This window comes from Athalia rosae, chromosome 1 (genome assembly GCF_917208135.1).
Source record: "Athalia rosae chromosome 1, iyAthRosa1.1, whole genome shotgun sequence".
Lineage (NCBI taxonomy): Eukaryota > Metazoa > Arthropoda > Insecta > Hymenoptera > Athaliidae > Athalia > Athalia rosae.
This window is the reverse complement of record NC_064026.1, coordinates 16,500,129-16,510,348: the sequence shown is the minus strand read 5'-3', so window position 1 is coordinate 16,510,348 and position 10,220 is coordinate 16,500,129.

The window sequence follows — 10,220 nt, the reverse complement described above, 5'->3', positions numbered from 1 at the left end:
GAAAATTATTGAAGATTAGGAATTTTTATCTGCAGTTAAACTTTTTATGTACGTACACTGTAAATAAATTTTGTTATTGGGAATTCACCATGACGGATGTTCAAGTTGCGTCGTAGAAGATAATTAGGGTCAGAATAGAACAAAAAAGTAAGTATAATAATGATAATGGTAATTAGTGTTACAGGGCGAGTAATTATTACGATGACGATCCAGCGACGATGAGAAACACTTCTGATGTACATGATGATTTTTTTAATTTCAAAATTTCATGCATTATCTGACTCGCGGTCATCGTAAGTCGTGTTTACAAATTTTATACATCCTCATTATACAGTGGCGCAAAAATTTTCGTAAAAAATATTTATTTATATAATACGGTAATTGATATTCGAGCCCGAGAGAGCCCGCATGATCGATAATTTATCCAGACAAACACGATTTATAAGAATATTATACTTTTTTTTTGATCGTCAATTGTTTTTTGGTTTACGAGATTTAATGTTTATTTATTTTTTGTTATCATGTTATTCTTTTATTAATGGAACTGCAATGAATCATATAATACGAACGCGACCTTGATGTCAAAGAGCGATGATCGCACCATAATCTATACGATGATTTAATTTTCTTTTCCTCGTGTTGCGTAAATCAAACGCAATATGTCCGATACCTGCGATGTTCTTCAAATTACACGATATGCGCATATATTCAAAAGAAATTTGAATAATTCCGGAAACCGTTGCACCTTAAATAACGATTTGAAAATGGGAGACACAATGGGAGCTGTCGTATAATAGTTGGTTTACAGTTCGGTCAAATTCGTACAAATTTTTTTTTTTTTTTTATCGGTCGAAACGATTTGACACAGTTATAATATGTTGTGGAAAAATATGAATTGAAAATCAGGTCTTTTTTATGGAAGTTTCTATCGAAAGTGGGACGACGATTAGCGGAAATTAGGATCCAGCCGCAGGGGGTGAAACGGAAGATTGAAAAACAATAAAAAGAAGATTCACAAGCGTTGATTCTGTGCGCTGTTCGGACTTACGACTGATGGTAAAAACGATTTTGTTTTAAATTCAATGCGAGTGATCCGGTCGATCGTCGATTCTTGATGTCATTTCGAACCGGTCAATTGTTTATCCCTTGCCACCGCCGATTCTTTCACGATCGCCGGTAATTTTGGTAAAGTACAGATCGGTCGATAAAGAAATCTAACGATCGACGATCACTTTCAACGGATTTTGACTGTCTTCGGATACCGGTTGGAGTCTCGACTGTTGGTCAACGATGTCGAAGAGAATTTCTTCACCCACCATTTCAATTCTCGCTCTCCGGTTCCCACACGCGGTAAACTAACGCGGTTAAATTTGAGGTGATCGATATTTCGCGTAGAAAACATGAAACAATATCAATTTTCTGTTTTGCTACTTCGCGATTGGATAATCTTACTTATATTTTTCTAATTTTCAGCAACATCGGTCATTCGAAAAATCGAGAATCGATCAGCGATTGGACACCGTCAATTTTCAACACAAACGATCACGATCCGATCGAACCATGAAAGAAGAGTCAATTGCGATTTTCAATCGGTGAAAGTGACGATCATATGCGCCGCGATCACGCGTACTTTATACACATACGGTGAAAGTCACGTAGTCTTCAAGCATTGCCGTATGTAATATACCCATACAAATGTGCATCCATATCTCTGTATATCTATGTATTGAACGAGCAAACTTGAGAATCGTGAAATGCCAGAGGGTTTTACGGATCGTCGAGGGGAAAGAGGTACGGGAAGAAAAATACGAGAAGAGACAAACGGTGCACGCGTCGGACGATCTCACAATCAGTTATACGAGGTGAACTCGAGTCCGCTCATACGTCGCGCTCTTTTGAAAATAGTAAGAGAAGGGAAAAAAAAAAAAAAAATTAAAAAAAAAAAAAAAATCGGTGAAACCGCAGTAGACGACGCATCGTTATTTTCCGATCACCGCACCGCATCTAATTATCGCATGCAAGTTATAATAGGTATATACAACTAATTGAATATTGAGCAATCCGAGGATGCCGCGCCTAGGGTTAAATAATCGCCAGATTTTTCGCCGGATTTTATAACATCCGTACAGAACTTGGTCGGAACACGATAATCGTCGTGGTTCAAAAATTCAATTTCTTCGATTCAACCCTCTTGCGCTATCTGCAGCAGAACCGCGTATAATCCTGGAAACTGCAGAAATTGACTTTTCGAATTGCATTCGACTCATTTACGAACGTCGTCGCACTTTTCTGCCGAAGCTTTTCATCGTTTTCATTCCTTTCACAATTTTCAAATCAATGATTACGAAAGATATCACTGTCAGAATCACCGTAATTTTGGTCCTGCTCACATTATTCATGATTTATAATTCGACGTGTTAATCGCGTAATTCATCGCCAATTACAATAATTATGCCGAGGAAGCAGTGTAGCAAAAAAAACAAAAAAAAAAAAACAAAAAACGTATCTCCGAATCGAATGAAACTTTTTTTTGCGAACTTTTTTTTACCGTATATGTAAATCCATCATTTCTAAAAGTGTCATCATCTATACGAACGTACGTACACGCACATACCTCGTGTGTATGACGCGCGTACTATTTTATACGCAAATGATGACTTGCCGTAAACCTGCGGAGTGATGCGTTTCATATTAGGTATAGAATATCGGATCGGAGTGCGGTCGAGTAACGTGGAATTATTCATTCTTTTTCCCCCCAAGAAAACGTTGATGAGAATCAAAAGAAATCAATCGCGTTTCCAAAGCGCATGATTTATACTTAAATGGGTAACTAAAAAATTGCGGGCGAGGAATAATAGGAATCACGAACGATCTGTACGTTCGTACGTCGACATCGGGTATGCGGTGACGGTTGACGTGCAGATTCCTGAAATTCTTTCCATCAACCGTACGAAATCAAACGAATCGCGACTACGTTATATCACCGGGTCCGAAGTCTTCGTTTCGCCGGAGATCTTGCGATTAGCATCATCGACGGCGTGCGATATACGGTGCGATGTTCGTAACGAATGATCGGTCACGTATAAATACCGATTTTTGATTTTCTCGTCTGCGAATAGACGTTCCACTATTTTGACGAATCGTTTGATCCTATCGGTGCGATATCGCGGATCCGTGTATCAGGTTGTATCTCCGTCAAATATTATTCCGAATGAAAAAGGGAAGAACTAAGAGAAAAAAAGGGACCTTGAGCACGGTCCGAGTTAAAGCCGTTGTGCTAATATAATATTTATAACGACATATCGTCGGTATACTACTGACCAGATATCTATAATACGTCGTGAGAAGGATAACTTCAATTATAGTCGATGGCCGCGACATTTTCGACTAAATAACACCGCGCGGCGTGAATGACCGACGTCGAACTCGCCTAGAAATCCAATCCAACTTGTTGAAGGATTCTCTTTATTTATAAATCACATAATTACTTGTCAATCATTATCCGCGTGCGATATAATAATGATTAACCTTTACCTTGACGGCATAATGAAATATAGTTGAACCATGGATATACATGTTGAACGTTAAACACGTGTACGCACATAAGTATACGTACGTATCATTATTTATCCAATCTTTAACTGCGTAGTTTCAACAAATTCGAACGTAAAAGCAAAAAAGAGCAAAAAATTTCTCCGATCTTTTTTTTTTTTTTTTTTTTTTTCTTCGCCGAACACAAGAAAAATAATAATAATGATAATAATAATAATAATCGCACGAAGGAACAATTTGTGTTTCAATAAGCGATATAGGCATATATTGGTTGACGTATGTAAAGCTGATACGGCAATTTGCGCGTAAAATATTAAAATATGAACGTTAAAAATTTGTAAACAAATTATGTACTAAGGAATAGTGCATAGATATGTTTCTTTTAGAAATTACACCGATGAGTTTGTGCTAATAATTGCAAGGTTGGGTAAACTAATAAAATAATTTTTTTCAACATACTAGTTAGAAGAAAAACGAATAAAAAACCAACAAATAAAAGACATCACAGTTTGCGTGGGTCACAGTTCAATTGTTTCGTTCATTTATTTAATTATTAAGTTTTTTTTTTTTTTTTTTTTTTAAATACCTTTTCTGAGGATAACGCAAAATCGTCGAGTATCGCGAATATGGGATTGGTATTAAAAATTAAATTACGAATCAATAATTACGTTGATTATTGTAAAGGTATAATAAAATAGCGAGGAACAACAACGATGAAATCAAGATCATCATTCGCCAGTTTTTGTGGAATTTGATTACAAAACGAAAAAGGAAAATACCAAAGTATTACTAACCATTTTTTTTTTATTTCCTCGATTTCACGGCGATCAAAAAATTTTCCATAATCGATCCTACTGCATTAGTAGCATATACCTGTAGGTACGGCTAGATATGATTTTAATGAGCTACGTTATAACGTATATCGTATTGCGTTTCATATGATAATTTCCTTTATTTCCGTAATTACGTTTTCGGAATAATTTGGCAAGTTTCATGGAGTGCGCTTGTATGTATGTATTTTGTTTTATGTGAGAAAGAAGAAAATGAACGAGATGAAAAAAAAGTTAGTGAATTTTATCCCATGTAGCGAGTGGTCATGTTTTTCATCCGGGACGAAAATATAATAATATATGGAGGGAATTCCAACAGCTTAAATTCCTCAAAATGGTCGGTGAAATCATTTATCTGATGGGTAACAATCCGCCGGTGCGTGCAGCAGTGTGTATCGCGGCTTTGATGAAAACCGCGAATATATTTCGAAACACGAATCACAATTCTCTGTAAATGAACGAAATTCGCATTTTTTTTTTTTCATCAATTTCTTTTTCCCGAGCGATTCCACGGTTGACAAAAACAGGAAAGGGAAGAAAAATAAAATGAAAATGCGAAGACGAAAACGACCAGGGATATACACGTACAAAGAATCACATTGATACAACGATGACATACGATGATCGAACGCAATGTGGACGGTGTACGGGTGTGCAGAGCAAATTTGGAATCTTGAAGCATAATAACCTCGTCCCCGAAAGAACGACCTTGACTCGATCACTCCGAACGCGAATCTCGCGTTTCATAATCATAACCTTGAAATACGCGACGACCGGAGGAAAAAAGTTGAAAATCGGGGGACAAGGAATCCGATGAATCGCGCGATTCAAACGTCGCGGGGTGAATTTCATTCGAGCGTTCCCAACGAAATTTCGTTACGTAAATCATGCAGCTGACGATGTTCGAAGTCCACGATTAGCACCTGCATGGACTTCAAACGTTAAACTGTGACGAGAAATGAACCGAATAATATTGAGAAAATTAATCACATCCGATCGGTTCGCGTGGGAAGAATTTTACGACCGCGTGAAATTCCTCTCCGATCTCGTTCCTGTACACGCAGGTGTACCTATACATAGGTATATAGGTATATGTATATATATATATATATGTGTGTGTGTAAACATGTGCAAAAATCGCTATTTGAACGCGATTGTACAGTACAAATTATATATTCCTACGTCAATGGGATTTTTACCGATCCTTCACCCGAGTTTTGATAAATGCAGTCAAATATTTATTTGCTACACGAGAAAAGGGGACAAAAAAAAAACAGAATACGAATCTCCGCTTACGCAGATTTCCAAACTATGCCGAATATTTTCATTTTTGTTTTTCGCTGTTTTAGTTTATAGTTTATTTTTTCCTCCCTGCAAAATACCGTAGGTTATACCACGTCAAATGCGTCATGATAGGTACAGTAACTCGGAGAAGGGGAAGAGAAAAAATGAAACGGATGTATTGTAAAAAATTCGTAAACATATTACGTAGTATTGCAATAATTAGCCAGAATACATAATGATAATAGTAGATTTAACGTTATTCGAACTTGACTTCATCGTTTTTGTTACCCCTTTTTCTTTTTTAACCACTACCGCGGTGATTACGCCGGTTAATTTGTGAGCGCTATTAACAAGAAGAAAAAAATTCGTACTTTGCACACCGAATTTTGCGGGTGAATTTCATTAAGATGTCAGATGCTTGAACGTGAACCGAGATGCTTGGCTGCATTGTTCCTTTTTTCTTCGTTTCTCAGTAATTTCGTTTTGTTATTCGTTATTGCGATATAATAATACAAATTTTTGTTTTCCATATTAAACAAAGATTGGTATTCCCTATGATTCGGCTTTAAAAATTAAAAGAGCTAGTTTCACCGATATTCCATGTACTGTGTACTGTGTATACTATCGTCACAGCAAATACATTTGTTTTCTCATTGGATTAGAATTTCATATTTCAGAATTATCGGAATTCGATCGATGAATTCTCAAATTTGGACTCTTGGCGAAGATTTTCGATGAAAAAATAAAGGAACAAAAGAGAAAAAAAAACGAAAAAAAAAAAAAAACTTCAGCCACCTCGCGAAGACGAGCATTACACAATGCAGTGATCGTACAAACACCGTCGTACACTTTGTCCATATAGACTTGGAACAAATATGTATCTATAGAAATAGTTCAAACTAAATTTTTTGGAATAGATTACCGAAGAATAAGGGACCAGTATACTACCTATATACATGAATAATACCACGTGCAATAATTTTTACGTAACTATTCATCGGTTTGGAAAGTTGAAGATTGAAATACACGCGTCCATCGCTAATTTTAGGTTTTACCGAGAAGACTTGAAATTCTCATCTCATGCAGGAGGCAAGAAGGCAATCCTTTTCTAACGAGAGATCACGATTCGGCAGATTTTTTTGCGATTTTCCGCGCAAAAAAAGCAGAGTTTCGAAGATTGAAAATCAGATGCGGTTGTTATTGAATCGTACCATTTAATTCGAACCATATAGATTATTCGAACCTCTACAGTATCTAGACGTTACACAGAAATCTTGTGCGTCCGTTTTATTTTCTTTTCAATCAATTCACTCATTTTCAAATATCCGGCTTCCAACCTCGGATCGTTGAACATCGAGTGAAAATATCAAGATCACTTTCCCTGACCGTCGCGTACAGTCGTCGTGAAGTTTACCGTGAAGTTGCAGCAGATCTTGCATAACGGTAAGTTTAAACGTCACGCGTATAATGTATACATCATCTGTGGAAAGATGAATCTGTCGGTTTCAGCGAATTCCGATGCTGATTTTGACCACCGTAACGTATCGTTGAATCGAAGTTGAAAAAAAATCGAAGAAAACAAAATTCAGCCGTCGAATTCGAGATTGGATTATCTTCTTTCGTCGTACGAATCTTATTTTTTCTCTAATCGGAAGCGTTCGTTGACAAATCGATCGAAAGGCCGTAATACCCCCAAGGACTGGGAAAATAATTATTCTCCAACATTGAATTCCGACGCGCAAAAATTATCCCCATCTAATACAGGCCCTGAACTATGAATTTATCAATTATGTATAAATCACGAAGTTTATAGAATATGAAGCGGCCCAGAATTACCATTTCGTCAGTTTTTTCTTTTTACTTATTCTTCTTCACGTCCGGCGATATTACGAGGCGGGACAAATAAACCAAGAAGAAAAGTCTTGACTCGTCATTCTGCGCATCAGTCTAAACCGCGGAGTGATTTTTCTTTTTCTTTCTTTCTCTATCGGATTAATTTTTGTGTTCCAATTTTTTTTTATTTTATTTTTTTTTCCGAAGATCAGAAAATGGATATATATATATACGTGTACTTTTTATAAGCCGTATACCTATCTATAGTAGATGTTCGAATTTTTTTCATCTCTTCTTTTTTATTTTTGGTAACCTGCTCGATGGGATGCTTATTTGAATAGTAATTTTTTCAAAATCTGCTCAGTTCTTTATCCTGAAAATCGTGAGTCATTTCAAGTCACAGCGTGACCTGGGAAGATCGTTTTTTTGCTTTTGCTTTCATTTAGGTTTGCGATATGTATTCGAAATCGTTTCGATTCAGATCGGACTCTTCATTGTCGACAAGATATTTCTGCAGAAGTACACAAAAATCTTTTGCAACATAAATCCGTGAAATCCGCGCAGTTTTGCGAATACGGTATACAATCGTATTCGTGTGTACACTTATACGTGTAGGAGGACTAATCAATCGACGACCGTTTGTGACCGAAGAATATTTTATTGGTTTAAAGTTTTCAATTCCGGATTTATGTACGGTAATAATTCTATATACTTGTGAAAGAATATGCACTTTGCACCGTCTGTGACTTTGAATTTTTGATTATGAAAATGCGAAGAAGAAACAAAGGAGAAAAAAACCATAAAGGTACTCGTTGAATACGTTATTATTGCTTGTTCGAATAAGTGACACGATTATGTTAATTCATAAACGAAATAATCAAGGTAATTATAAACAGCGAAATCAATCAATTACCCAACCTAACCCAACTTGACTAGCGTATACTTCAAATGTGAGATTTATTGCAATTTCAATATAAAAAAAAGAAATTCGCATTCTGGTCCAGGTGCTCGTTACACCGTACGAATTTCATTGGCCCGTCCCGGTTACACGTCTAATTGTGAATTAAATCACCTACAAGTGTCAAATAGATCCAACCGATTTTCCAACTCATTGTCAGTCGCCGTGCGGAAACGGGTCCTCCGGAATATGAGGGCGGAAAATTGAATTGTCCGTTATCGTAACGTACAGACACCTCGGACGTTGTAAAACATTCGGGGTGAACTATAGTGGAAAAAAGTTTCCTAACTTCCGAAAGATACAAACCTCTTCACCGAAGAGAAACCATGAAAGACATTTGTCAGTTTTGAAGCCTCTGCAAAGTTGAGACCAGAGTGACCGTGAAGGGTTAATATTCAGGAATCGTATTTCGTAAAAATAATTGCTAAATTTAATTAGAAACATAAGTGCCTACGTCAATCAGCGGCGATAATATAGAGGTATCAATTCAACTACGTATTTTGTGATATCCCATGAATATACATAAATCCATTCCGATTTTTGAAATTCACGGCAAAAAAGGGTCCAAAAATAAATAACAGAAAAACTTGATCAATGTACAAATTGTCAAATGTGAATGAAAACATCCGGTTATGATGTAATAATAATTAACTGTACGTGGGGCTAGACGAAAAAGACGTTTTTCCTTCCCATAAAAATCATGTGAATCGTCATTTTTGGATTTTACAATTGACAATTTTACTGCTTTCGTTCTTTTTTTTTTTTGAACATATTGTAGATAAAATAAATAAGACGATGCGTCGGTATAATACAATTACATTCATTTTACACATGACATATTAAGGAAAAAACGGAGAAGCGTACTATTCACCAACGTCAGCAGTTATCGTATATGCTTACCCATATTTCATTTGCAAATTCGAAGAGAGCGCGATTTTTTTTTTCTTACTTTTCCCAAATTCAATTCCGACTCACCTGCGAAGTAATACCTATATCGCTGAAATCCTTCGGACAAATTTAGCATAATCTACCGAAGATATTGTTTTTTATATTTCATTCCTTCGTGCGTCATGATGATAATAAAAATGAGGATACAAAAAGACGTTTGATTAAATCCAGGCCTCGAAATATCGGCGATCTATAATTGATGTTATTAACGAAATTTCCTAGTCCTAATAGTGTATCGCAAAACATCGATCCATCCCCCATAATTATAATATCATGTTCCCTGGACACGGTGTCAAGTTTTTTTTTTTCATCAAAAAAGTATCTCGATTCATTTATTTTTCAATATCATAATACCCGAATAGAGCGAAACAACTAGCGGGATTTCGATCCCACCGAGAATGATGAAGAAAAAAGGTAAACGAGAACAATTAATTATCTTTCAAAGAAAACTATCGGTCGAAGATTCAATTCCAAATCAATGATTAACGAGATAAAATAAAATTAAATCAAATAAGGACGTGACCTTATTCTCCGAGATGAGAATCACTGAGGAACGAGGGATAGAGAGAGACGGAAGCAGAGAGGATAGTTTGGAACGTAGGGGTACAGATGGCGGGACCTTGACGAAGAGGAAAATTGGTGCACGAAATTGTTCCTGGTATCACGGCGGGCCGGTAAATGGGCGCTTACAATTAGTAAAATCTCTGATCCGCGTTCCATCTCATAACCCTGTGGAGGAATGAGAAACAAAAGTAAAATATGGCATACCGATAGAACGGGACGCGGAGAAAATGATCGAGATTTCAGAGTACGAA